The following is a 27,297-nucleotide window of genomic DNA, read 5'->3' as shown; positions in this document are numbered from 1 at the left end:
TCACAGCACATTAGAGGGGACCTGCAAGGGTCAGTGTCACTAGAATGGCCCCTTTGTAGACTCAAGAAAAGCCCTGGAAGAGACAGAAAGCTCTCTCAAGTTTAAAAATCTTTGGAGACAGCCAGAAAGTCATTTAAGTACCTTTCTAAAAATACAGAAACCCAAAATGAATTGAAGAGTGAAAGCAATTAGCTATTCCCTTAGTGGAAGTTCCAAACTTCCAGGGATAAAAAAATCAGGAACGACAGGACTCCAACCCGTAGACCTAGCTCAGACCTCATTTGGAAGGCATTACTATAGCAACTCAAAAACACTATGGGTGTCCCCTCTGTGTCTGGGGCAAGGGTCCAGCTGGCCTCTCTGGCAAGCGTCTTACTGGTCGTTAGGAGTCCTTGGTCAGCTGGGAAGGCAAACTCCCAACAACTGCTTAGGAAAATGTTGCCCAAACTGTAGACTCGTCGGCTGTTTCCTTAGTAGGTTAGCGTCCTTTAGCCCCAAGAATAAAGCACAGGAACGTGTGAGGTACCAGTCTTTGAGATAAAGATTTGTGTTTAGCCGGCACAGTGGTGCACCTGTAATCCCAGCAGCTCAGGAGGCTGAGGCAGCGGATCTCAAGTTCAAAGCCAGCCTCAGCAAAAGTGAGGCACTAAGCAACTCAGTGAGACCCTGTCTCTAAATAAAGAACCAAATAGGGCTGGGGATGCGGGTCAGCAATTGAGTGCCTGAAGTTCAATCCCTGGTACCAAAAAAAAAAAAAAGTTCATAAAAATCTGTATTTGGTGTATTTGGCATTTTAATTACATATAATGTTTAAGATGATTCATCTCATGGTTCTACTTTTAAAGTACATAGCTGAGTAATTCAGACCTGTGATTTGTAATTAAAATCTTAGACATGCTTCTGAGCTAAATGTATTCATTTTACAGGAACTGCTTAATATTAGGGAAGGCTTGAGTTGTTACAACTGAAGCAGTTTTTTTACAAAAAAAATTGGGGTAAATTTCAAACATATACAAAAAGAAAGGCCAGAGTGTAATAAACCCAGTTTCAACAATTCTCCATTCACGGTCAATCTTGTTTCCTCAATCTTCCCACCCCTAAGCTCCTCCCTCCCCGTTCAGATTATCTGAAGTAACTCCCAAATATCACATAATTTAATCTGCAAATATTGCCATTTATCCTCCCCCCAAAAAGGTCTTTTTAACAGAAGGAACAACAATACCACTATCAAGCCTTTAAAAAAGTTTCACCCTTAATGTCATCAAATACCTTCTCCATGTCCATCTCTCCCCAGTCATCTTTGCACACTTATGGACACACACACACACACACACACACACACACACAATGAAACAGGATCTGAAAAGTCACACACTGAAATTGGTCGATGTGGGTTTTGTTTTTTGTTTTTTCTAGATCTCTGTATCTTTTTCTTTTTTAATTCTTGAAATTTTTGTGGACGAAACACTCATTTGTTCAATGAGGTCTCCCAGATTCTAGGAATCATTCCTTGTGGTTTAGTCTGATGTTTTCTTGTATTTTTGTATAGCCTATTAATTGGAGGTTGGATATGGAGGCTGGATTAGATGGAGGTTCCTTTCCTTTTCCTATAAAACCCCGTAACAGGTGGTGGTGAATGTGTCCATCAGGAGGCATGCATTGCCACCAGGGTGTCTGGGGTCTATTTTTGTTGACATTAGCAGCCAGTAGGGGTCCCTGCCCAGCATTTCACTCCTTGGGGGCTGCTTGGGAGTGATGGTCCTTCATTCCTGCTCCCGGCATTGAGTGTCAACTACACAGAGGAGCTTCCCCTCCTCGAGGTGTGGTTAGCCTGGAAGACAGAGCTCATAAGAAAGAGCATTCAGCCTCGACTCCTTTCATTTACCAGGTTTTTCCCCCAACACAATGAGGCATCTCCCTAGCAACCTCCAAAAGAAACTCAGCAGTTTCTTCATTTCTTTTTTAAAAGAGTAGTGCTATTAAGAACTCAAGAATCTGAACATACGTGCTGTTTCAGTCCACTGCAGCACTGACCTTACCCTCATCTGTCCCATCTTGGCTAGTGGATCCTAAGCTCTTTTTGGGACAACCTTTAATAATGAAGTCCTTTAAAGGGACATAGAAAATATAAAATCTACAAATGCAGTCTGAAACATTCAAAGGTGCCTAACTCAACTTTTTATTGAAACCAATCATTCACCTAAGATGCTCTTGAAAATGCTTGATAAAATTTGCCAAACTTATAAACAAAGTAATGCTTTGCCAGTTAAAACTGAGGTCAAAGAAAACATGTGGTTTTGAATTTGGAACTTAACTAAATCAAAATTTATGCTTTAAAAAGTAACCGAATGAAACTGTTTCGAATTAATCTTTATATGAAAACTGTCACAGAACATCTTCAAAAAATACCTGTTAGCTGGAGGTGGGGTTCTGATGCCTGGGCCCTCGTCACCCAGGGAAACGCTGTTGCTGTCACAGAGTCACCCATCTGGATGGCTCTCAGGCCTGACCCACGAATCCCTCTGCTGCAATGGCCCAGCTCCCCTTAAACCCTTCTCAGCCAGGAAGACTAACATGCCCTGCGGCATCTAGGGTCCTGCAGTATCTTAGTGTCACTCTTTTCTTCCCATTGACAAGCAAGTGTCAAACAGTGGGAACACTAGGGCTGAATCCTATCCTGCCCCAGCAAACACGGGAAAGCACACAGGCAAACACCAGGCCGAACCACAGAACTATCCAGAAGCTGCAGGAAGAGAAAAGAGAACTGGCCACGGCCTGAGGCCACAGAAGCTCTCCAGAAAGGAGGCGTCCAAAGTCGCACGTCCCGAAGAAGTCGGACTTGGCCAGGGTGGCAACGAGACCTGGGGCCCAAGCTGGGGAGCAGCATACACAAAGCAAATGAGGCTAGGGTCTCAGACCTAGGAAGACTGCCCCACACCTTTGCCCCCTGCCCCTGCGGGCACTAGTCCTGGCCTCCAGGGTCAAGCTTGGGATGATTCAAACAGCTGAAGTGCACAGGCCCTTATGGACGAATTCCTCATCTCAGCCCCGTAATGAGCCACCAGGAAGGCACTACCATTACCTCATTTTACAGAGGAACACGGAGAGGACCGGAATCTGCCCAAGGCTACAAGGCAAGGGACAGGCAGGACCTGGCAGCGGGGCAGGCGGCCTGACGCAGAGCTGTGTTCGCACCTCTCTGCCAAATGCCGCCCCACGGGTACATTGCCACATCTGCCACGATTGCATGACAAAGCCCAGACTGAGTGCAACCACGTCACCACCTTTTTCACGTTTAATTAATAGACTTATTTTAGAGCAGTTTTAGATTTACAAAAAAAAAAAATTAAACAGATGGTACCGAGCCCCACATCCTCACCCTCCCCCTACATGCTGTGTCCTCTGTATTGACATCTTGCCGTGATATGCAGTACATGTGTCACAGCTGAGGAACCACTGTTGACACGCGTTCCTAAGTGCATAGCTTACATCAGGCTTCACTCCGCGGGACGTGTGTTCTCTGGGTTTTGGTTCGTGCACAATGTCACGGATCTACAGTGTAGTATATACAGAACTGTTCCGCTGCCCTGAAACCCCCGGTGCCCCAACCCACATTCCTCCTCTCTATCGCCCCTGACAATCGCTGGTCTTGGTATTGTCTCCATAGTTTGGCCTTTTCCAGAATGTCACACAGTTGGGATCACACAGTATGCAGCTCTTTCCTGCTGACTGCTCTCACTTAGCAAGATGCATCAATGATTCCTCAGCATGTTCTGTGGCTCAAGAGCACATTTCTATTGACCACTGAATAATATTCCACTGTATGTTATACTAAAATTTACCCATTTGCCTGCTGAAGAACATCTTGGTTGCTTCCAGTTTGGGGCAATTAGGAATAAAGCTGCTATTCATGTTCATGTGTAGGATTTTGTGTGGACACAGGTTTCCAGCTCATTTCAAGGCAGACTTCTTAGAGCAGCCCTATCAGCATGCTGGCTCATGTTCAGATTACAGGCAGTTAAAACCCCCAAGGATTCTATGCTTCACCTGCAGTTTAGAATCTCGGCATGTCCTATCAAATTTGTTCTAGTGTGACACAGACTGTCATTTAAGCAGATAGACCTTAATGATGATATCAGTCATACCTGTCTCTTGTCCAGCGCCGGAACACCCACGCGTTGGGTATCTGCATGTCATCAGTCCTCATTCGCACTATTGATCAACGATACTGATCAGCACTGGAATCCAGTCATGCCCCATTAGCAGAGTGACCTAGATTCACTAATCAGCACTTGCTGAATACAGACAGTCCAGCTTGCGATTATATTCACTATATTCCTCTTACTCCAGAAGAGATTTTCGTAAACACCCTGCTGAAACCTGCCGCCACCTGTCGCCACCTGCTGCCATCCCCAGGTCTAAACCCCATTATACCCAAAACATTATGGGGCATGTCCTGAGCCAAAGGCCCAGGGCGACCCTGCCCATTGAGCCATTCTGAGAACTCGCAGAAGCATGTGAGCACCCAAGAGGCCGAGCAGAGACGCCACCACGTCACCGCCTTGTCTACATTTAATTCATAGACTTATTTTAGAGCAGTTTTAGATTTACAAAAAAAATTTACAAAAAAGACTTGAAAGAGGAGGGTCTATGGCTGCACACCGCCCTCACTCAGAGGAGGGTCTGTGGCTGCACACCGCCCTCTCTCAGGGGCTCTAAACTCTCAAGACTCAGGGCAAAGTGAAAACACGGAGACCTCGTCAGGCTGCAAAAGTCCCCTCCAGCTACTCCTGCCCCAGCCCAGACAAACAGGAGCGCCCCACACACCATGCCTCCACTCCAGGGCACCTGTAGGATGTGGATCCAGGGTAGGTGAGAAACCCCCACCCAGCTGCCCTGTGCGCCACATCACTACCAGCCAAGACAAGGCTGCCCACTGCTTTGCAGCTGTGAAGTCCACAGGCCCTCGTGCTCAGGTGCCCCAGGTGAGGAGCCGACGGCCACAGTGGAACACAAGTCTTCCCCACTGACGCAGTCAGCACTGGCCTGGACAGTCACACAGAGTGGGGTTGAGAGGGAGAGACGGGGCACCATGTGGCAGGGAGCAGGCAGCCGGGAGCCCCACATGGAGAGGTAGGACTGCACACGCCTACAGGGCCCCAGAGCAGCTCCGTCAGCCCATCAAGCTTCACTTACAAAACGGATTCAAAGATGGAAGTGTTGAGAACCGTAAGGTGCAACCTGTGCGTGAACCCAGTGTGGGCCTTCTGAATTCCCAGCTCCCCGCAGCTGCGCAGGTCCCTCTCCCAGGGAGCCAGCCCTGCCTCAGTGAGGTCCCCAGCACAGTGATCAACGAAGGCTTCTCCTGTGCTTGAAATGCTCATTAGACTTTACAACAAAGGTCACTGACACTCATCTTTATCCAAACGAGACAAGAGACCCGCGGTCACGTCAATGGATCCTAGAACCACGGAAATTTAGATGCATCGTTTCCACCAGTCCTTAAGTCTCCAGCACTCTGAAACATCTATAAATTGACAGGCTTCTTACAACCAGTTAAAAGAATAAACAACTATACCTTTTTAAATGAAAATATCATTTGTTTACCAAAAGAGCTACATGTTCTTGTTGGGTGTGGCGGCCCACATGACTCTGGAGGCTGAGGAAGGAGGATCCTGAGTTCAAGGCCAGTCTCAGGTTCAAAACTTAGTGAGACCCTGTCTCAAAATAAAAAATAAAAAGGGCTAACGATGTGGCTTACTGGTGAAGTGTCCCCAAGTTCAATTCCCAATACCGAAAAAATAGAGTTACGTGTTCTTTTAGCTGATGTAGGGTATTACTTTTATCTGACAATGCATATTTCAGATTTGGAAAACCAAGACAGGCAAATATTATATATGATTATTATAATAAACGTATATGTATATATGTATATATATAGTGCTAAACAAATACTAAAAATTACAATTGTGTGCTATATGAAAATATAAAGTTATCTGTGTATAATACTACCTCATTTATCTTGTAAAGAGGCCCTGTGTGGTTTAGCTGTCAGTGGAAAAGCACAGATCTGCAAATCACTTGAACACTTTCTTTTAGCACGATGTGGCCTATTTCTCTACCTCAATGTGGTGATTGCTTTTAAAACACACCACATTACCCAGGTGCGATTATCTCAGCCCAGATGATTTCTAGCCATGCTTGTACAGCATCATTTCTGATTCATTTTCATACTGGATTAATGAATTCATCCATTTGGATTTTTCTTCTACTTTCCTCTATTCCACTTCCAGATTCAGTAATGTTCTTTTGGCTTTTAACCTGCTTTTCAAGCAACCAGCCGCCTTCTCTCACCTTTCATTGCTAGGGTGGGGTAGTTATGAGACTGATCCCCACTTAGTTATCTGGGTCAGCTAAGAAATGAGACCCAGCCCACATCCCCGGAGATAAAGAAGAACATGAGGAAAACAGATGAAGATCCGAAGAGAGATTCACAGACTGCGAAGGTCAACAGAGCAGCCTGGGTAATGCTCACACTATTGCCATTTCAAAATGCACAATTTTAAGAAGAAATCCTTCCTATCAAATCACAGACTCTAGCTTCATAGAATGTATTTGGAAGGGTTCCCTCCGTTTCTATTTCATGAAACACTTTGAGGAGTATTGGAAGATCTTGTACAACTCAGCTGAGAATCTGTCTGGTCCCGGGCTTTTCTTGGTTGGCAGGCTTTTGATGACTTCTTCTATTTCATTGCTTGAAATTGATCTTTTTAAATTGTGTATGTCTTCCTGGTTCAGTTTGGGAGGATCCCATGTCTCTAGAAATCTGACGATGTCTTCGAATCACAGACTCCGATACTGAAGTGAGCCTCCATGCGCTGCGCCCACACTGCTGCAGAGTCAGGCAGGCATTCCCTGAGGACGCTCACCCAGAAAGGGAGGCCGGGGACTAGACTGCTCTGGGGTAACACACCGTCCCAGCTCTCTGGGCACGGATCACCTACGAACCTCGGTCCTTTAGTGACTTTCAAGCATGGGACTCTGGGTGTGACTGCTCAGAGTCGGCAATGGAGGAAGTCACAGCAAAGTAAGTGACCATGCTGGCCAGAGTGTGGGCACAGGCCCTGGGCTGTGGATGATTCACTCCATGAAAAAGGAAGGTCAGCCTTCTCTAGAATTCCACTCAGCGGCTAACTGTAAGTAGTGTTTTTGACCAGTTGTGTATCCATTTGACAGGAAAGTCTACGTTCACTACTCCATGATGAGTTCTGCAAGGCAGAATTCCATGGCTGCACGGGATATGTTTCTTTTCAGGCAAAGAAAGGACTAATGTTCTCAATTTCTCTCTCTCTCTCTCTCTCTCTCTCATACACACACACACACACACTCACTCACACACACAGCAACGGAATAAATTTCTTGCACAATAGATGGAAAGGACAATGCTTAGCTCTTCCATGTGTAAAACACTTAACATGCATTCTGGGTAATGCACAGCCCACTCTGTACTATGAAATGAAGAGTGTCGAAAGCTTCAGGGAAAGGTCTCTGGATACAAGCACTGGACCCCTGCATAGTTCTGACATGGATATCAATCTGCATTATTTGCTATGTAACTCTCAAAATGCAGATCTAGAAGTAAGATTTTGTTTTCCTTTACTGAACTATAACTGTAGACTGAGCCCAAGTGGAGTCCTTAATGTACTGCCAGCTTTATCTAATCTTATGGTGTCTCTATAATCATCAAAGAAAGCAGGGTCTCATAAGGTGTAACCATTCTTCAAACATCAGAGTTGAGGTTATCTCACTGGAAAATAACTGTCAAGTGTTAGGTATACTAGTAACCATCTACCTTAATATCAGAAAATCCTGAATCCTTTTACAGAAATCCTGCAAAATTAATGACTGAAGAGTCTGTGAGAAATGAAATCATGCACCATAAAGAAAATAAGGTGCTGCCAAATAAATTACAACCCTCTGAATTGAAATGCACATCTCGTTTTCAGAGCTGTTTAAAATGTATATGTGTGTTGGGCAAGAGGGGACATATTTCTTCAAAATCAACAAAAGATTGGGGGGAGGGGAGGCAGGGGAAGGGAAGGCAGAAGAACGTGGATTGAAATCAAACTCCTTGCATGTATTATTTTGACAAAATGATCCCAAATACAATGTATAATGCTCTAATTTTAAAAATCAACAAAATATATTGTTTTAAATAATTTGGAAAGAAGTTAATGGTAGAATACAGCAAGATGAAGAAATATTTAATTACAATATTTAATTCAGATGTTAAGTGAAACCCGGAAATCTTTTGTCCGAGAAGTACTCCCTTGGTTATAAAGACCACAGAGGGAGGGACAAGCATGAGGATGGGGGCGACTCTGTGCAGGCAGATGAGGACCTCGGAAGACAGCAGCAGACAGGGAAACGGGGGAGCGGCCAGCACCTCTGCGGAGGAGGAGGGAGGGCTCCTTCCAGCAGAAACAGGTCTGGCTAATCCAGTGAATTCAGGGAATGTGCCCAGGTCAGCAAGGCGCGGTGCAGAAGCAGACAAGACAGCGCGAGGGCGGCCAAGCAGGGATCCTGCGTCCACGTAGGAGCCCCTGAAGGGGAGGAGCCAAGGACGTGGCCGCAGTGGCACCAGCCCATCTGAGGGCAGGAAGCCACAGGCGGCGGGACACTCTGCTACCTAGCGCTGGGATTGGAGGAAAGCCAGAGGTAAATCAAGTTGGGGCCACCCGGGACGGTGCCAAGGCCCTCGATCCACCTGCTGAGGAATTCTGCCTGGTGCCTGCTATTGACCAGGTCATGACAGGCAAGGGGACACAGACAAGGGACAGGTGAGTCACCCTCTGCACCCTCTGCTCCAGTGAGTTGCCAGTACATTAACACTTACTAGATTTAGTCCTGGAAAGGAGTTAAAAGAAAAAAAAAAAAAAGCAGAGAATTGTCCAAGGCACACACTGCAAGAGCGAGCAGGATGGTACAGGGGAGGTGACAGGAGGCAGAGCCCAGAGAGAAAGAAGACTCGCAGCCGGGAGGCCACTGGGCAGCGGGCTTTTCTGGGGGTTTCATGCAAATGACAAGGAGATATTCTATGAGTCCCTCCCTTGGGAGCCTCAGGGTGTGGGGCCCAAATCACAGCTGCCCAAGGAGGCCAGATGGCTGACACATGGCCATACTCCTGCCTCAGTATTTTCACGGATAAACTGAGGCACGGGCAAGAAGTAAGAGTTCAGGGCTGGGGATCAAAATCAGCTGGTGGAGTGCTTGCTTTGCATGTACAAGGCCCTGCATTCAATCCCCAGCACCACCAAAAAATAAGCAAACAAACATCAGAGCTCAATGAGTCATCCTCAGAATCACTTGAGGCACTTTTTTTTTTTTTAAGATATTGATAGAACTTTATTTTATTCATTTATTTATATGTGGTGCTGAGGATCGAACCTAGTGCCTCACACATGCTAGGCAAGCGCTGTACCACTGAACCACAACCCCGGCTCCTGAAGGCACTTCTTAAAAATACAGATTTCTAGGCCCCAATTTGGACCTTGGAGATCAGGACTGTCAGGCATGAGGGGCAGAATGCATGTCAACAGGCAGGTTTACAGAGCACTGGACTGCAAAGACCTCTCTGCACATTTTCCACTCAAACATTTTCTGAGTCCATACACCCTAGTTCTAGGGGAGTGACATATGACTGATCCAAATATCAAACAAGGGGCCTCCTCCTTCAGAAATAAATAAATACATGTACTGGTGTCTCAGTCCACCTGGGTTGCCATAACAAAATACCACAGACCAAGTGGCTTATAAACAATACAAATTTATGTCTCAAGTTCTGGAGGCTGAGAAGTCTTCAATAAAGTTTGGTGTCTGGTGAGGATTTGCTTTCTGGTTTGTGGATGGCATATCCTCACTGTGTTCTCACATGACAAAGGGTGAGATCTCCCCCTAAGGCCTCTTTTCTCACTCATGAGGACTCCACCCTTATGACCTGTGGCGGGCGAAACCCAGGGCCCAGGGTTACGCCACATGCATCTAAAGATGGCAACTGGCAGAGAGCAAACGGCATCCTGATTATGCCTGGAGAGAGGCAGGATGCGTTTACAATTGGCTGTATGATAATCAGTTCAGCCGCCTAGCGCATGGACAGATATACTTTACATGTATGCTTGAGCGAGTGATCGCTTGACCTTTAACAGGATTGGATGGACATATCTGGTTACAATTGCTTATGCATGAGACTGCTTATATATTGAGGGTGTATTATCTGAATAAACAGGAAGCTGCTTCATGAAATTCGGAAGAGTACGTGTCTTTTGTCCCGCTGGTCGGGCCGAAAGAGCAAGAGCGGCGCGAGCCGCTTGAAGCAACCCAGGCTAAGAAGCGGCGGTTTTCCGTAATGACCTGAACACTTTTCAAAGGCTCCACCTCCTAATACTATCACACTGGAGACTAGATTTCAACATTTAAATTCCAGGGGGCATAAATATTCAGTCCATTGCAACTGGATATAAAGAATAATGACAGATGCCAAAATGGTCTTCTAAGAACGGCCCCTGGGGACAGGTAGCAGAAGAGCAAGGCACACACTAATGAACTGAGTGAACAGGCATGCCCAAGAAAGAAGCCAATGTATAATGAGGATCTGTTGCTGAATACTTCCACATCGCCATCTCACTAAACATGATGAACTGAGATGTCCATAAACAGATGAGGCTGAACCCTTTTGCCTAAAATCATGAAGGCTGTAAGTAACAAATCAGATATAAACATGTATCTTCCAGACTCCAAGTTCACTACTTTATTTAATGACCATTTGTGAAATCCCCTGGTGTACTGCTTTAATCAATCAATATTAAAATATCAGAATGTTCTAGAGAGCAGAGTTGAAAAAGCAATTCTCTAGTCGTTTCCTGCCTTTTCAATCTCCATTCAGTTGTGGTCACCAGATGCTCAAGTTCATGGTCTGTTCAAGAGCCTATTCCCAGGTACATGATCCCGCCCAGATACCACATGAGGAACTCAGTCACTCTGCAGTTCCGAGACCGATGGCTTTGCCACAGCTACAGAAGACTCTTGCTCCTCCACCTCCCTCACTCCAAAAGAACTGAGGATGCAAATAACTGGACTTTGGCCCATGCATATGACACCTGCTCTTGCCTTGTTTGTGCTCAACTGTTCGCCTGGTTCTCCAGCCCATCCCTCTCCCGCTCCTTCTCATCCCCTCCTCACCTCCTCACCAGTTCTATGTCCGTTTACCCCAGATCCAGTCAACCCCTTTCCAGGTAAGTGAATCTTGATCATATCCTGTTAGGGTTTAGATATGAGGTATTCCCCCAAAGCTCATGTGTGAGACAATGCAGGAATTTTCAGAGGCAAAATTATTAGATTATGAGAGGTGTAGCCTAATCAGTGGATTAATCCACTGATGGGTTAACTAGGTGCAACCGTAGGCAGGTAGGGTATGGCTGGAGGAAGTAGGTCACAGGGAGTATGACTTTTGGGGTTTACATTTTGTCCCTGGTGATCAACGATCTCTCTTCTTCCTGGTTTCCATGTCCTGAGCTGCTTTTCTGCACTGTGCCCTTCCATCATGACGCTCTGTCTTACCTTGGGCCCAGAGCTGTGAAATTGGCTGACTGTGGACTGAACTTCTGAAACCATGAGCCAAAATAAACTTTTTTTTTTTTTTTTTTTTTTGGTACCGGGGATTGAATTCAGGGCACTCGACCACTGTGCCACATCCCCAGCCCTATTTTGTATTTTATTTAGAGATAGGGTCTCACTAAGTTGCTTAGTGCCTCTCTTTTGCTGAGGTTGGCTTTGAACTCTTGATCCTCCTGCCTCAGCCTCGTAAACTGCTGGGATTACAGGCGTGTGCCACTGTGCCTGGCAACTTTTCTTTCTCTACGTTTTTCTTGTCAGATCTTTTGGTCACAATGACGACAACAACAACAACAAAGCTGACTCGAACATCTAGTAACCCACGTCCAAGATCACAGCCACGTACAGAGACACCTACTCGAACATCTGGTAACCCACGTCCAAGATCACAGCCACGTACAGAGACACCTACTCGAACATCTGGTAACCCACGTTCAAGATCACAGCCATTACAGAGACACCTACTCGAACATCTGGTAACCCACGTCCAAGATCACAGCCATTACAGAGACACCTACTGCTATTGACCATTCCTAGCCAAGTTCCTGGACTCACCAGTAAGATTCCACACTGCCCAGCCCCACCCCCACCCCCCACCCCACTCTTTGGGATCGCCACCCTCGCTTTCAGAACTAGGCATAAAGCTTTTACATCTCTTGAGCCAAGAGTATCAGTTGGCTAATAACAGAAGACCACAGATGGGATGGCTTAAAATTTATTTTCTCACAGTCCTGGAGGCTCCAAGTCTAAGATCTAGGGGCCAGCAACCTGGTTTTCCTGGGGCCCCTGCGGCTGGCTTCTCATGGTGTTCTCACGGGCTCTTTCCTCTGAGTGGACTCATCCCCAGTGTTGTGGGTGACCTCACTCATCCTCACCTACCTCTCTGGTGGTCCCACCTCCGCGTACATAGTCACATTCTGAGGTGTATTGTGAGCTGGGACGTCAACGTGTGAATTTGGGTAGGACACAGTTCACTCCATGACACAAAATACCTGGATCACCCAACTGCCTGCTCAAGGTCTACTTCAGGGTCCAATTCAACAAGCCCTACAATGTGCCCTTCAGTCCCACCATGCTGAAAGCCCATCCCCTCCCCTCCCAAACTCCCAGCTAGGAAGGGAGGCGTTCTCTCTGGCTGCTCCACGCAGTAAACAAAACCAGAACACAGCTGGAATAGCCGGACGAGCCATAAGAAACCATGCAGATTAGAACAAACAGTTTACTCAAGATCAGAGAGGCCATAATATCCTGGTTTACACAGCATCCTGACCTACTTAGGTTTGGATGGTAAATTATATGGTCACTCTACTTAAGATCCAAATGAACACATGACACAAAGAAGCTAGTAATTTGTTTCAAAACTCAAAATATAAAATATACTGAGCAGTAAACTAGTGACTGTGTCATCCTAGGAGGGCCACTTATCTAAAGGCCAAGATCAAGTGTCCTTTATCAGCATAATGAAGCTGCACTGCTCAGTAGAGCTGACCTGGTCACATTTATGAGCACAGACCTCTGTGCAAGAGCAGAGCTCCCCTGTGTGTGTGAGCAGCCTGCTGCATGGACCTTTAATATCTCAAATCCCACGTCCAGTAGTCGTTTCAGAAAAATATCACCCCCTTCTATGTCTTATTCAATGCTGAAATAATTAAGAAACCATATGAGCTGGGCATGGTGGCACATGCTATAATCCTGGCAACTCAGGAGGCTAAGGCAGGGGGATGACGAGATTCAAACCAGCCTCAGCAACTTGGTAAAGCCCTAAGCAACTTAGCAAGATCCTGCCTCAAAATAAAAAATAAAAATGGGGATGTGGCTCAGTGGTTAAGTGTCCCTGGGTTCAATCCCTGCTATTAAAAAAAAAAAAAAAAAAGAAAAAGAAAGAATGAAAGAAAAAATGAAAAGGAAGGAAGGAAGGAAGGAAAAAACATATGAAAACCAGAACCAGATATGGACACATAGCATCACACTTTCCATGGACACATTCAGTGTATGGACGCCCTTTGTGGGCGTCTGTTCCTGTGAAAGGTGGCCCTGGGTAAGAAAATCCAAAGTTGAGTACTGTGATCCCTGTGGGTACAGCCATCCAGTCCACAGGGTGAGAATCGTGTTAAAAAAAAAAAAAAAAAAAAAAAAAAAAAAAAAAAAAAAAAAACCAGCTTGTGGTGTGTCCAGTGACGTCCTTCTAGACGCTAGCATGGAAGGGGAGAACTATGGCCCCTCAATTCCGGTGCATGGGGACCTGGGCAGTTCTGTTGTTCTGCGGCCAAACCTGAGGCAGGACAAAGTGGAAGCAATACTAGATATCGGGAATCTCACTCTGGGCCTGATGCCAATGGCCACCTTCCAGTTGGACATTGATTGGCAAAGCTGCCTCAAGGCCAGGAAGAGTGTTATGTGATTCCAGGCAGGAAAACACCATGTCTTTCCTATGGATCTATAAAAGACAAGGCAAACTGGGAAGGTGGGCATAGGCACGAGAAAGAACTGGCTGCCTCAGGAACCTGCTCCTCTAAGCTCGCTAGATGCTACGTTTCTAGAGCACTCCAAACTAAGTGGACCCGGGATGAGAGTGGACTCAGGGTCCCCAGCCTCAGTGCCGCCTCACACACAGGTAACGCTGCCCACTCTGATGGAGACCGTGAGAAGTCCTCAGGAGACCCTGCTCCCACGGTAACCAAGTGTCGTCTGTCCACATCCTGCACAGCAGGTTACTGAACCTAGACCTCAAAGCACAAGTTAAGCTGCAAACCAGGCTGCCTCTGGGTGTAAAAGGTCCTGTTCTACATTTTGTGATTTTTAAAATAAAATTTAGTAAATGGCACAAATAGAGAAAACATAATGATGCATCTTGAAGCTGGAAACTGTTTCTTAAACAGCACCACGGGGCAACACTCCGGGCCTCCACCCCACACTGGAGGTGGGCTGCAGGAGGAGGCTGTCCCTGGGGCCTCGCTGCTGATCTGTGAGGGAGGGCATTACCCCGGCTTCACACATGGGGAAACCACAGCTCAGGAAGATCCAGTCACTGGACTGGCTTCACCTATGCCAGCTGGCTCACCTGTGCCCAGAAACCCACCTCGCCAGCCACACACATCCTTGCCTGCCTCAAGCAGCATCCATTTCCACTACACCTCAGTCCAAACCACAACTGAGAACTTAACCACAACAACAAGGAGCAGATACTTTAAAAAATAAGGAAACTGGACAAAGGGAAAATAAACCAAGGAAAAGATGCAGACTTACGTTGAAGTTCAGCCCTCAAGAACTCGAGCCATGGGTCACCATGGAAGTGAAACGAGCCAAGCTCAAAAAACCAAAGGCCAAATGTCTTCCCTGGTAAGTGGAGAATGATATATTATGGGGGTGGGGGTGGGAAATGAGAGAAAAAAGGGGGAACTTTAGATTATGTAGAAGGAAATGAGAGGGAGGGGGGTATGAAAAATGGTGGACTGAGACAGACATCATGACCCTGTGTACATGTGTGATTACACGAATGGTGTGAATCTACATCGTGCACAACCATGGAAACGAAATGATGTACCCCATTTGTGTACAATGAATCAAAATGCAATCTGTAAAAATTAAAAGCTAAATAAAAATAATAAAAAAAAAGAAATAAAAACATAGGAAGTATTCACAAAAAAAAAAAAAAAAAAAAAGACCGCCCCAAGTTTGGTTCTGAGACCACCCCTCAGGGTAAGAATGGATTCGTCGAACACCTTTTTAATTTAATAGGAAAAGACAAAGTAACACAGGGAAAGTTTGCACATCTTCTTAGTAGATAAAGAATCAATCAATAGAGCACAGGAAGACAATGCAATAAGTGAATGTCACAGACAACCAACCCCAGCTCACTCTGAGTGCCCAAGAGCCAGAACCATGAACTGAACAGCAAGGTCACGCTGTCCTGCTAAGAGAGAACCTTGGGAGGTGAGTTTTGTTATTTGGGTTTTTTTTTGTTTTTGTTTTTGTTTTTTTTGCAATGCCGGGGATCAGAACCCAGGGCCTTATGCTTGCAAGGCAAGCATTCTACCAACTGAGCTATATCTCCAGCCTGGGAGGTGGGTTTTTAACCTTTTTTTTTTTCCACTGTTTGCCAAAAAGAAGCTACAAAATAAGAAGAACAAGAGAAATGGTGGTTAGTAGCATTCCGGGGAGGAACACAGTCATTCCCTCCATCACGCACTGTTCAGGGGCTGACGTGGGTTTGCGAGAAGCCACCTCGGCCCAGGGGGCTCCCCCATTCCCTGTCCCCTTTGTGTGCACACACGTGCAAGACACAGAGGCATAAACAACCTAGCAGCATTCTCTAATTAAGCAAGGGAGACAGAGCCCTCCCTTAGCACGGCCCTAGCCGGGCTCCAGTGGAAACCATATGCCTCTCCAGATAATTCCACCTGAGACTTCCAGCACCATATGAACTCTCCAAGCCAGGCAGACAAAGCCCAGGGAAGACAATGCAGGGAACACAGATAAAAGACCATATAATAGGAAAGACAGTTTCCCATTTAACTCTCAGGCGAGCAGCACAGCCTCGGTGTTTGGAACGCTCATCAATTTTTTTTTTTTTTTTTTTTTGCAGTGACATTAAATAGCAACAAGAAAAGAAAACTTGAGTTTTGACTCCATGATCAGCCCCGGGAATCTGGGCTCATTCCAGTCACAAGCTTACATCTCCAGCAGATGAGGAGCGGGTGGGAGGGAAAACTGTTTACAAATAATGACAGAGAAATGCCCTTGGTGGAACAAATCTGCTAGGAAAATCCCAAATCATGCATTCAGCTGCATCAGCACTTTAAATCCACATACTGAAAGGAACTTGACCGTTTTGATAAATGAAAACCTTGGTTCTTTGGCAAAAGGAATTTGTTTTCAAAGCCTTGACAAAGGGATAGCAGTCGATTCTTGACCACCCCACGCACAGCGGTCAAGCTTGGCAGCAGCAGAGCAAGGAAGACCCCACCCCTGGCTCGCCCACTCCCAGCGCGAGGCCTCTGCTCCCAGCACGCTGATTCCCACCAGGCCCTCTACTCCCCGGTTCATCTGCTTCCCGTCACTCCTTCTATCCAGAACCACAAGCTTCCATGAAGGCAGGGCCCACTCTCCAGTGTCCCGCAGCGCTGGTCCAATGTGGCTGCCATTCAGTGTTCAGTTATTGCAATTCATTAATCATTCATGTAATCCCAGTAATTGTTGATTGTGAATTCTCCAAAGCACGCTATCAAGACAGTAACAGTTTGCAAAAATGAAAAAGTGTACAGAGAACATTAAAATTTTCATGTTATTTTTGAAGACATTTTGGGAAGCAATGGATAATGTGAGCGGCCCTTGGGTCTTGCCTTAGACTAGGCTTTAACGGAAGACCCAGCTTCTGATAACCCATTCTTCTTTTCCATTTCTGGTCGCTAATAACACAATATCATAGGCTGGGTAAGTTACAAACAAAGGTTTATTCTGGTCACAGTCGTGGCCCAAGGTCAAGAGGCTGCATCTGGTAATGACCCTTTTGATGGCAGAGTCCCTGGGCAGTTCAGGGCATCAGGCAGTAAGACAGGAAATGTGAGCTTGCGAGTCCTAGCCAAATTGGCTTTTATAGCATATCTGCTCTCCAGATAACTCATTAACCCATTAATCCACTAAGCACATAAGTAGATTAATCCACTCCTGAGAGCAGAGCCCTAATCACCTTCAGAGACCCCACCTGATCCCACCTCTTAATATCTCAAAATGAGATTAAATTTCTATGAGTTTCAGAGGGGATAAATCATATGCAAACTATGGCATCACAAAAAGTTAACCTGACTCTCCTTAATTTGCGCCATGCTAAGTCTGTGCGGCAACTGGGCAGGTCCAGAGGACAGGGTTCACGCCTCGTCACCAGCACAGCTGACGCACAGTAGCTGTGAAAGCCACTCCAATGCTATATTTAATATAATGTAATATAATATAATATAATATAATATAATATAATATAATATAATATAATATATAATTTGTATATATATATATACATGTGTATTTATATGTCTGCACTTCTTTCTAAGCATCTGACAGTTCTATTAACTAAAAGTCAAAGATCATCATTGATATTCTATAGTCCAAGAATGGTTCTTTTGCCACAGCCATGCTCTTGAATGTCACAGACAATTGGCAAGACTGTCATGGAACATGGTCCCAGAAGTCTTGAGCTATCCATCTGTCTGCTCCAGGCAAAACCTATGCACAGCAGAGATTCCCTGGGCAACATCAGAGCTAAAAGATGGAATACACACAACCCAATATCTCAGTCCTACACAGCATTAATATTAAGTAGGCTGAACTTTTCAGCTATTTTCAGTGTTATTACTAAAAATCAACATTTCTCCAGAAGCCCAATTTCCATTCTGATAAACAAAACCTACTGTTCACTTATACTACTTAATTAAAAAGAACAAAAAAAGCAGTTTTTAAATCACATTTTTATTCACACTCAATTATATTTTTAAAAAATCTATTCTAATAACCTAAAACTTGAGCAAAAAGTGAAATTTCATTGTTAAATATTTTGATAAGGAAAAAAGTTAAACGTTCAACACATCATTTTTCATAGTCTATGATAATAAACTGATTAAAGTCTCTCCTAAGAATTCTTATAGTTATAGATGATATAATGATGCAAGCTATTTTAAATTTGCCCAGGTACTTCGAAGTTAAATTCAAAAGGTAAGCCAAGAAGATACACATTCATTCGAAGAAACAGGAAGAAACATTCCTTAAAGGTGAAGTAAGATTTCCATATTACAGTCAATGCCCTAAGATATCACCCATCCAGGTTATAGGAATCAGCAACAGGAGAGTCAAGGTATCCTTCTTCAGCTCATAGGCCATTTCTTCACTTTGCAAAGATGGATTAGATTTGATGCAACTCTAAGCAACTAAGCCCCAGACCATGAAGCCACCCTCTGGCTCCTGGTGAAAGTCTCCTGGCAGGGTGCTGGTGAGCGCAAGCCTACACAAACACCCCAGTGTATCCCAATGGAGTCCTCTGGCTCTTGTTTTTATATTCTGTTTGTATTTCACCAGAAAGTTCTGATTTTTTGAGCACTGAGTGAATGTGTGTTTCTGTGTGTGCAGACACTTGTGTTGTGTGTCATAGCCAGGGAAGATCTTAATGACAAGAGGTCAAAGCTCTTTTGGAGAGATTTCCAAAAGTTGTGTTATGATAACTGATTCAACTATTAAAGTGACCATGTCCATTTTAACAGGTCTTGGTGTTTTAGTAAACACCAGTACCAATTTCTCATTAAGGATCACAGAAAAATGTTTCCTGTGAATAGCGAATGCATTTTCAACTGCCAAGAATTCCCTCCCTGAAAGATTTTCCAGGGCAGAGTCCCCCGCATCATTTGAAAGATTGCATGACCATTAGCCAAACACCTTATTTCAAGCAGATATGGCCAAACGCAAGTCACGACTGCTGTAAGCAAGAAGAAGCTCTTTTCTGCCTCCTTTTGTTGAAGCAACTCTTCACAAGCTCTGGCTCACTTTTCAGGGAAGTAGGAAGGGATGTTGACATGTAAGGCAAAGGTCTAAGGATCATGCTTGAAAGTTTTTAAAGGTCCTGGCAGAGCTTGGGGAAATCTGTCCCTACACCCACTGCAGACCCTTGGAAGATTCCCAAAGACATGGTTGATCAACCTGACAAACACTATCGGAGATTCTGGCACTTGAGAACATTTTATTTTGCTTCCTAAGTTTTGTCCTGATCCCTTTTCAATACTTGGCAGCACAGAGTTTACAGAAGGTGGTTAAACTGGAACAAAGATTTTCTCTCTTTTATTTTGCCATACAGATATTTTTTTTTTTTAAAGGTTTAACTGCCCACAAAACAAATAACCTGGTTTACTAGGTTGAAGCTGGCGCAACTGAATGTCAGAAGTGAGTACCTTCCAGGCTGAAATACTGGAAACAGGTTAGTACCTGCAAAGCACTGGGCAGCTCAGGGTCCTAGAAGATTTTAACAGATTCTTTCTGTGAATCTGCAGCTAAAAATCGGCTTATTTCGAATATGTTTCTTTTGGAACATCACAGACTGACAAGACCCACGTGAAACTGCCAGGGGAAACTGGCACCTCTGTAGCCTTGAGCTCCAAACCCAGCCTAAAATGTAAATAGTGACGCGGTTTCAGCTGGATGCATCCTGATCAATGAGGGGTGGGAATATTTGTCTTGAACACTGTGCCACACAGGGCAGGGCATGAATTTCTCTCTTCCTTCCTGTTCATTTAGGTACATCCTACTCTAGAATCACACCCCGTGCCCCAAAAGCCAGGCCAACCACCAAGCCTGACACCTGACCCCCAGGGCACAATCCAGCAAAGCCCATGAGAGCCAGTCAAGGCAGCCTCCCTGCGACTCCGGGGGTCCACTAGTGCTGTGTTCCCTGTGGTGTGCAACACAGAAGCCCCGAGCTCCACTCCATCCTCCTCAGGAATGGACCACGGAAATCAAAAGACATCTTGTACATGCAAGCAAGGGCTGGGACTCGGAAGCTCAAAGGGCAAGGAGAGACGCTTTCAGCTTGCCCTGCAGATCTAAAGCACGAGAAGTGACAGCACAATTTCTGCCTAACACCAGAAATCATAGGTCAGTACTAGATCAACTACAGAGAAATTCATCTACACCACCTGACTGGCCCGTCCTGAGGAAGGGACAAAACAAGCCAGAGAATCAAGGACAGACCGCAGACTTCCCACCATGACCAGGCTCAGCACGTCACTTCAGCGCCCTGAGCCTCAGAGTCATCTGCAAGGTGGGATGTGGGTGAGGATGCCTCCCTCCTCACCCAGAGATGCTCCAGAGGAACGGCCTAAAACAGGGTGAGCACAAATCCACTGACGCGAGGAGTCACAGGTTTGTCACCAGGTCTTCAGGATTAAAGCCAACATCTACCAAAATCTTGGAGAATCTCGATAAGCCCTAACCTCGGTGCCAAAAGATGCTGCTGCCTGGCCATGGACTCCGTCGGATGTCATCCCATCCCAGCGCCCCACAAGAGGAAGACGGCCACTTAACACCAGCAGCGCCCAGGCCTCTCCCAGCCAGAGTGACCTCGGGCACCCTGACCAGCGGGCCCCAGGCGTCCTCCTCACTCCTCCCAGATGACACAGACGCTCCGGGTGTTCTGTAACGGAGTGTATCACTGGAGCTCCGGGGTTATCTGCCGCCCCGCTGGCTCCCCGGCCGCAGCGCTCTCTGTCCCTGGACCAGTGCCCCCCTCACCTCCGGCCACTCAGACACCACCTCCCGGCTCCTTGCTTGAGGTGAGGAACTACGAGGGCCTGGGCAGCCCCTCGCTGCTGCACGGCCTCCGCCTCCCTGCCTCTTCTCCCGCCTCCCTGGCTGCTCCTCCTCCCCACGCAGACGCCCTTCCCTCTGGACGTCCACACGCTGCGTCGCTGGTGGCGAACAACTCTCGCCCTGCACTCCTGGCAAGCTGGCCCGTTCCCACCGACCCCGCAGGTCCCAGCTCAGCGTCGACCCCCCTGGTCCTTCGCGGCCTCAGCGGTGCTGCCCCGCCCGCACAGCGCGGATGGGAACGTGCTGGAGAGGCTCTGCCTCAGCTTCTGCCCCAGGGGGTACGAGGAAGGACACGCCGACCTGGGGCCAGCGAGGGGACTTCCACCTGACCATCCTCGGGAGTGTTTGCAGCGGAAAGGACCAGGACGGGTCGCTGACAGCTGACCATCCCTCACCTTCACGCGCGCGAGCCGCCACTCATCATTCCAGCCCAGGGCGACTCCTGGAGCAAACCCTGCTTAGAGCACCCCGGTTGCCACAGCACCTGCCAGGGTACTCACTGCTCCACTGTCACCCCTCCCGAGAGACCCTAAGCGCCAAGCCCCACGGAGGTTGGTGGATCACGCAGACCCTGCTGACTCATCTGGACCCAGAGGCGCTCAAAGCTCAGCGCACATCCAAGGGGCCCGGAGATGCCGGGATTTGGAGTTTGACACTGGGGGCCCTTCGGTCACCAGATCATGTTCCACTTATTTAGTTTTTTTTTTTTTTTTAATTTTTATGAATAAAATAATATGCTGTAAAGTGCCATTTTCATGTTAATAAAACTAGTTAAAATCTGATATACCTCATTCATGAATATTATACTTTGTAAAAAAAATGTATACCTTAGACATGAACTGCTCAGCAATAAAGTACAATCAAGCCAGTTTTTAATATAAAATCTACAAAGTGCTGCACTTGGATTGAAGACTTCTCATTTCGCATGTGGAGAACATGGGAAAAGCTGAGGTCACCCTCCAGGGAGGTACCCAGAGGACAGCACGCCATCTCCCACCATCATGGGACTCCAGAGGAAATGGATGAAAAAGCTGAAAGGTCACCTGTTCGGATATAGAGCACCTACTGTATGCCACGGTGCAGAGGACTCATAGCTAAAGCCACCGCACTAGCACAGCCACCCCTGGAGGCAGCTCTGAGGTGGGGGAGGATGGATTCCTTCTCCCCCACACCCTCGCCAGGCCAGAATAAGTGTAAAGTAAGAGCAAAGACGCACCCAGAGGAGACAGGAAGAGGGAGAGGAGCAGCCGGGCGGCAGCACACTTCTGGAGACAGAGAAGGCTCAGGTGTGACAACCCAGCCTGCAGCTAAGAACACTCAGACCCACAGGCCCCTCGTCCACACAAAGGTAAGTCCTTCCCACAGGACGTCCACTGTGCCGTGGACCCCAGGGCATCCCTGGATGGAAGGCCCTGGGAGAGGAGCCCAGGCAGGTCTGAAGAGAGGACTCGGAAAATCCACACAAGCCCTAGAACTGATCTCACCACCCACCCAGGGAGGCGGGAGAGGGGACTCCCAACTACCTGAGATGGCAGCAGGGGGCTTCAGCCTCGGGCACCCACTGCAGAGCTAGCGGCTGAGGACCCATGTGGACACTGGGAGGCGGACACCCACCAGAGTGTCTGACTCAAGTGCCCGGCCCCCTGCCACCCCACTAGGTCAGCTCCCTAGCACCCAGCCACAAGAGATGTCAGCACATCAGCCCGTCCCCAAAACCAGACAAGCCCCAAAACCACCCTGGAGCTCCCCGTGGGGTGGGGCCTCATCCACTGATCCACAGGGAACCCCACGAAGTGGCCACAGGTCAGTCGGCACACAGCAAGCCAATTGGCCTGGGTTCCTTTACTGTGAATCAGGAATGGGACTCTAAGGACCCCTAAAATATTTCAGGAATGCCTTCAGCATCTACCAGAGTACAACACACACAGGAAAAAGGGACCAGAATGATCACAGGGAAACCTTACACTATCAGGGATTTCTCCAGGAGAGGAAATGGGGCCTCCCCATTCAAGATACTGACTTTCTCCTGTTCCCTGATTTCAGCCTGAATCCATTTAAAGGCTCCAACACAGGAAAGAAGGGAAGAGGAAGATACAGATGTCCTCAGTTGGCAGCAGGCCCAGGGGACGACTGGACAAGAAAGGAAGAGGGCTTCAAGAAGCACAGCTCCAGCGGGTGGGGGTGGGGGTGGGGGAATCAGAGAGACAGATTCAGTGTCCTGATATTTGTCTTTTATCAAAAGGAATTTTTCAGGTGTGCCAGAATTAAAAAGATGAAATTTTAAAAATATGCTAAGAGTGACAACAAAATCATATTAGAAAGGAAACAAACATGGCATTCTACTTAGTTCAGGTATGAGTAGTATTTACAGGATGATCTGAACCACCAGGATGACATCACAAAAGCGGGCGCCAGACAGGAAGTGTTTCTGGAATTAGGGAGCCAGGGGGAAATGGATGTCTAGATGGCTACATCATGACCTGGCATTTCAAGATTATTATTTTTTAAGTCTTAAAGTTTTTTAAGAGCATCAGCATTCACAGGGGTTACTTTGCAAACAGCTGGGAAGCAGGGTGAGGCAGGGCCAGAGCTGCCTTTGGGTGTGAGCCCAGTGGAATCGGTGGACACACAGGTGTGTGTCAGAAGGGCTTCCTTTCCATGTGCATAATTCACCATTTCACTTACTGCACATTCTGGAACTGCAGTGTTAGTTTTGCATTTTTTTTCTTTGACCCAAGTGGTACATCTGACAGAGCTTTAATAAGTTTCTAAACATTAGAAAAATAACCATGATATCTTCCAATTGCACAAGTTCTCTGAAGAACGTGGCACCTCTGACACTGAGATTAGCAGGGGTGATGGTCTGAACATGTCACCCGGAGTCTGTGTGTTGAAAACCTCATCCCCAGGACAGGAGTTGGAAGCCAGGGCCTAATAAGAGGCATCCTCGTAGATGGATTCACACTATTATCTTGAGTTAGTTTTCACAGGAGTGAGTTTGGTATAAAAGTGGGGTTGGCCCCCCTCCCTCCCTTGCTGGCACCTCTCTTACCCTTCCACCTGCCACATTGCTTTGATGCAGCACAAAGGGCCTGGCCAGGTGTTGGCACATGTCCTTGGACTTCCCAGACCCCAGAACATGAGCCAATAAATCTCTTCTTTATAAACTACCCAGTCTCGGGTATTTTGTTATAGCAGCAGAAAATGGACCTAAGGAAGGTGGCCAGGGACGACCTTGTTGAGGCTGTGACTATAAGATGCAAGGACAAAGAGGAGACTAGGAAGGGAAGATGAAGAGGAGGGTGCAGGCCCAGGGGGCAAAAGGAGCTGAAACAGCCCACTGGCTTTGCCAAGTGAACAAGAAGGAGAGTAGTTGACATGGGCTCTCCTGGCCCTTGGCACTCCTTCAGTAAAACTCCACGCTCACCAGCCTGGCTGCCCACCTCCACCCACAGTGCACACACGTCCTCCTTAAAGCCAACAGTCACTGTCCGGAGGCGAAGCCTACCAGGCTGCTTCCTATACCGCACTCCTTCTGCTCCACGGTTCAAAATTTAAGAAAGGCAGGGTCCTGGAGATGTTCACTGTGAAGCGCTACCCTGGGTCCAAAGGGCAGCTGCAGAGGGGAAGTGAGATAGGAAGCTGGGCCACCTTTGAGTGACAATTCAAAGACACACACACCCCCAGGCTGGAGACGCACACCTGGGATGGAAATCAAAGAGGGTGGGGGCTTCTGTGGGGGACGAAGCCGTGGCTGATGACAAAATGTGAGTCAGAAAAATCAATCACCTTCCTTCTCTGAAGCAGACACAGAAAGCAAGTTATGCGGGAGACAACTTAAGTTTTAATGAGAAGTCACTTAACTTTGTCCTCTCAGGGACAGAGAGAAGCTACACAGGGTCCAGCTCTCATTGTCCCCTGCAACCCCACCCAGGGGAGGAGCACAGGGAGACCAGGCTGGACTCCCGCTCACCACACGCTGCTGTTTGGAGGTGAGTTCCTTAAACACTCTGAGCCTCAACATCGCTTCGTCACAGAGGGACATGGACACTTTGCTGTTTGGCGTTAAAATTAAGTAAGATGATGAAGCCGAGTGTCCAGCAAAGTGGAGCCCAATAAACGGTCACTGTTATTATCAAAGGTCGCTGCAGGAATCAGGAGGAGAAATCGCACAGAACGTGGGCCCTGGAATCTGCCAGAAGGTGACTGCCCACCACCCAGCAGCCCAGCCGCTCTACCTAGAAACCGCGAGCCGGGCCACGGCCCAGGGAGCGGGGTGCCGTCTGAGCCTGCTTCCAGGGAAGGTCCTGCACACTGGGAAGAAGGGGAGGCCACTGCCGGGCGCTCAGGCTCTTCCCTGGGTTCTAAGATCACCCTCAGGGGCACGCACGTGGCCTTGGCTCACCCAGCACGATGTCACTCGGGGACTGGCATCCTCGGCCCAGACCCCAACCTCTCCACACAGCGGAATCCGCAGCACGAGGAGCGGCCGGCCGGGGCAGGCTCTCTGCGCTGCTTCTGTAAGCACCCTGCAGGGCGGCGGCGCCGGACCGGCTCACCTTCAGCCATGGGAAGCCTAGCTCCGTCCAGGCCCAGAGAACCAGGCCCTGCCGTCCATGGGGACAAGGGTGAAGACCGGACCTGACCTGAACCTCTTCCCTGAAAACACGGGCAAACACAAAGCAGGTCAAGAAAACAGCGTAACCCGGCCACCCCACGGCCCAGCCAGCCATGTGTGTCTTGCTGGTGTTCCTGTCCCCCCAAGGTGGGCAGACACCATCGTCCTCCTCCAGAGAGAGCAGACGCCCTGGGCGGCACGAGACTCCCGCCCTCAACTAAGCACACGTCCCTCCCCTTGTCCTCAGCATCAGAGGAAAATACATCCTTCAGATCTTCCCTCCAGCCTCTCCGAGAGCCTCGTGCTGTCACTAACATCCCCCCTTGTCACCAATCTTGACTATTGTCCCCTTCCTCATAAATTCCACTGTCCTTCAAAGTCCTCATCCAGGCATCTCCTGGACTCTGGAGAAAGAACAGATAATGGCTGGTACAGGAAGGGGGAGGCCCCTACAGGAGGGGCACAGCTCCTGACATTCAAAACAGGTGCTCCACTGGGCAGGAAGGCCAGGCACCAAGAGAGCGTGTCTAGCAGGTTTGTGCTGCTGTAACAAAGGTGCCACATACTGGGCAGCTTGTCAACAACATAAATTTATTTCTCACAATTCCAAGGCACCAGCAGAACTGATCTGGTTTCAGTGAGGGTTCCCTTCCTGTTTCAAGGATGGCACCTCCCTGCTGTCCCCCACATGGTAAAGGGAGGGAGCAGCAATTGCAGGTCGGGTGCTCACTGACTCCAGCAGTGGCTCAGCAGCTTCTGCAGAACACCCTCTCCAGGGGCTCATCCGTGCTGCCCTCTCCTTGCCCGCCTGGATCTTCCTAGTCATCACTCTGGTCTTGTCAGCCTCCCTGATACTCCCTCCCTGCTCCTCGCATGGTCCCCAGCAAATCCCACCCTCCCTCAAGAACAAACTCCAACACCTCACCGTATCCTACCACCCAACCTGCGGCCTGCACGGCAGCCTACAGACCCAACCCCAGAGCCACCTGTGCGCACGTCTCACCTGAGGGACAGTGCCACAGCAATGTGGCAGCCCCCATGCTGGGCATTTCACCTCCCACCTCCTGAGCTCCTGACTTGATGCTGCGACTTCATGACCCTGGAGCACCTCAGTAAGAATCCCAGTCACCTGTCACTTACCCTCAAGGTCTGAGTCACTCCCCCACCCACCAAGCCTTCCAGTCTTGCCAGTCTCCCCTGAATCCATCTCCTCTTCCCCATCCCACTGTCCTACCTTCAGTCAGCCCTCCTCGCCACCACGTGCTCCTGCAATGGTGTCCTAGTTGGTCCCTGGCTGACGGCTCTTGTTCCTCTGACTCATCTAGAGGAACTGATAGAAACTGACCGGCAGAATCTGGCAAGGTTCTAACTTAGCACAAAGTTCTAAGTACACTAATGCTGTTTCCTGATTGCTCGCCTGCCTTCAGCTACGCTGTTCTTGGCATAAACACCTCAAGCTCACTCCCACCCCAGGGCCTTTGCACATGCCATTTCTTCCACCTGGAATACCCCACTCCAGAGTTATCCACAAGGATCACTCCCTGACTTGTTCTTCAAGACTCTGCTTAAGGTCATTCCTGATGACTCTAGCAAAGCTGCACCTCCTTCTCACTCTGTTCTCTGGCCCAGGCTTAGTTTTCTTCACATCTCGCACCTCCGAGCATTGC

The 27,297-nt window shown here is 47.8% G+C and overlaps 1 protein-coding gene across 1 annotated transcript in view; it reads right to left on the bottom strand.

The window, feature by feature from the left end:
• RETREG1 (reticulophagy regulator 1) overlaps nt 1-27,297 on the bottom strand; it is a 125,552-nt gene that overhangs the window by 88,140 nt on the left and 10,115 nt on the right. The gene's annotated exons all lie outside the window — the stretch shown is intronic.

This window comes from Sciurus vulgaris (assembly GCF_902686455.1).
Source record: "Sciurus vulgaris genome assembly, chromosome: 6".
NCBI classification, from domain to species: domain Eukaryota; kingdom Metazoa; phylum Chordata; class Mammalia; order Rodentia; family Sciuridae; genus Sciurus; species Sciurus vulgaris.
The sequence above is the reverse complement of the archived record's forward strand: the minus strand, read 5'-3'. Positions and strand labels throughout refer to the sequence as shown.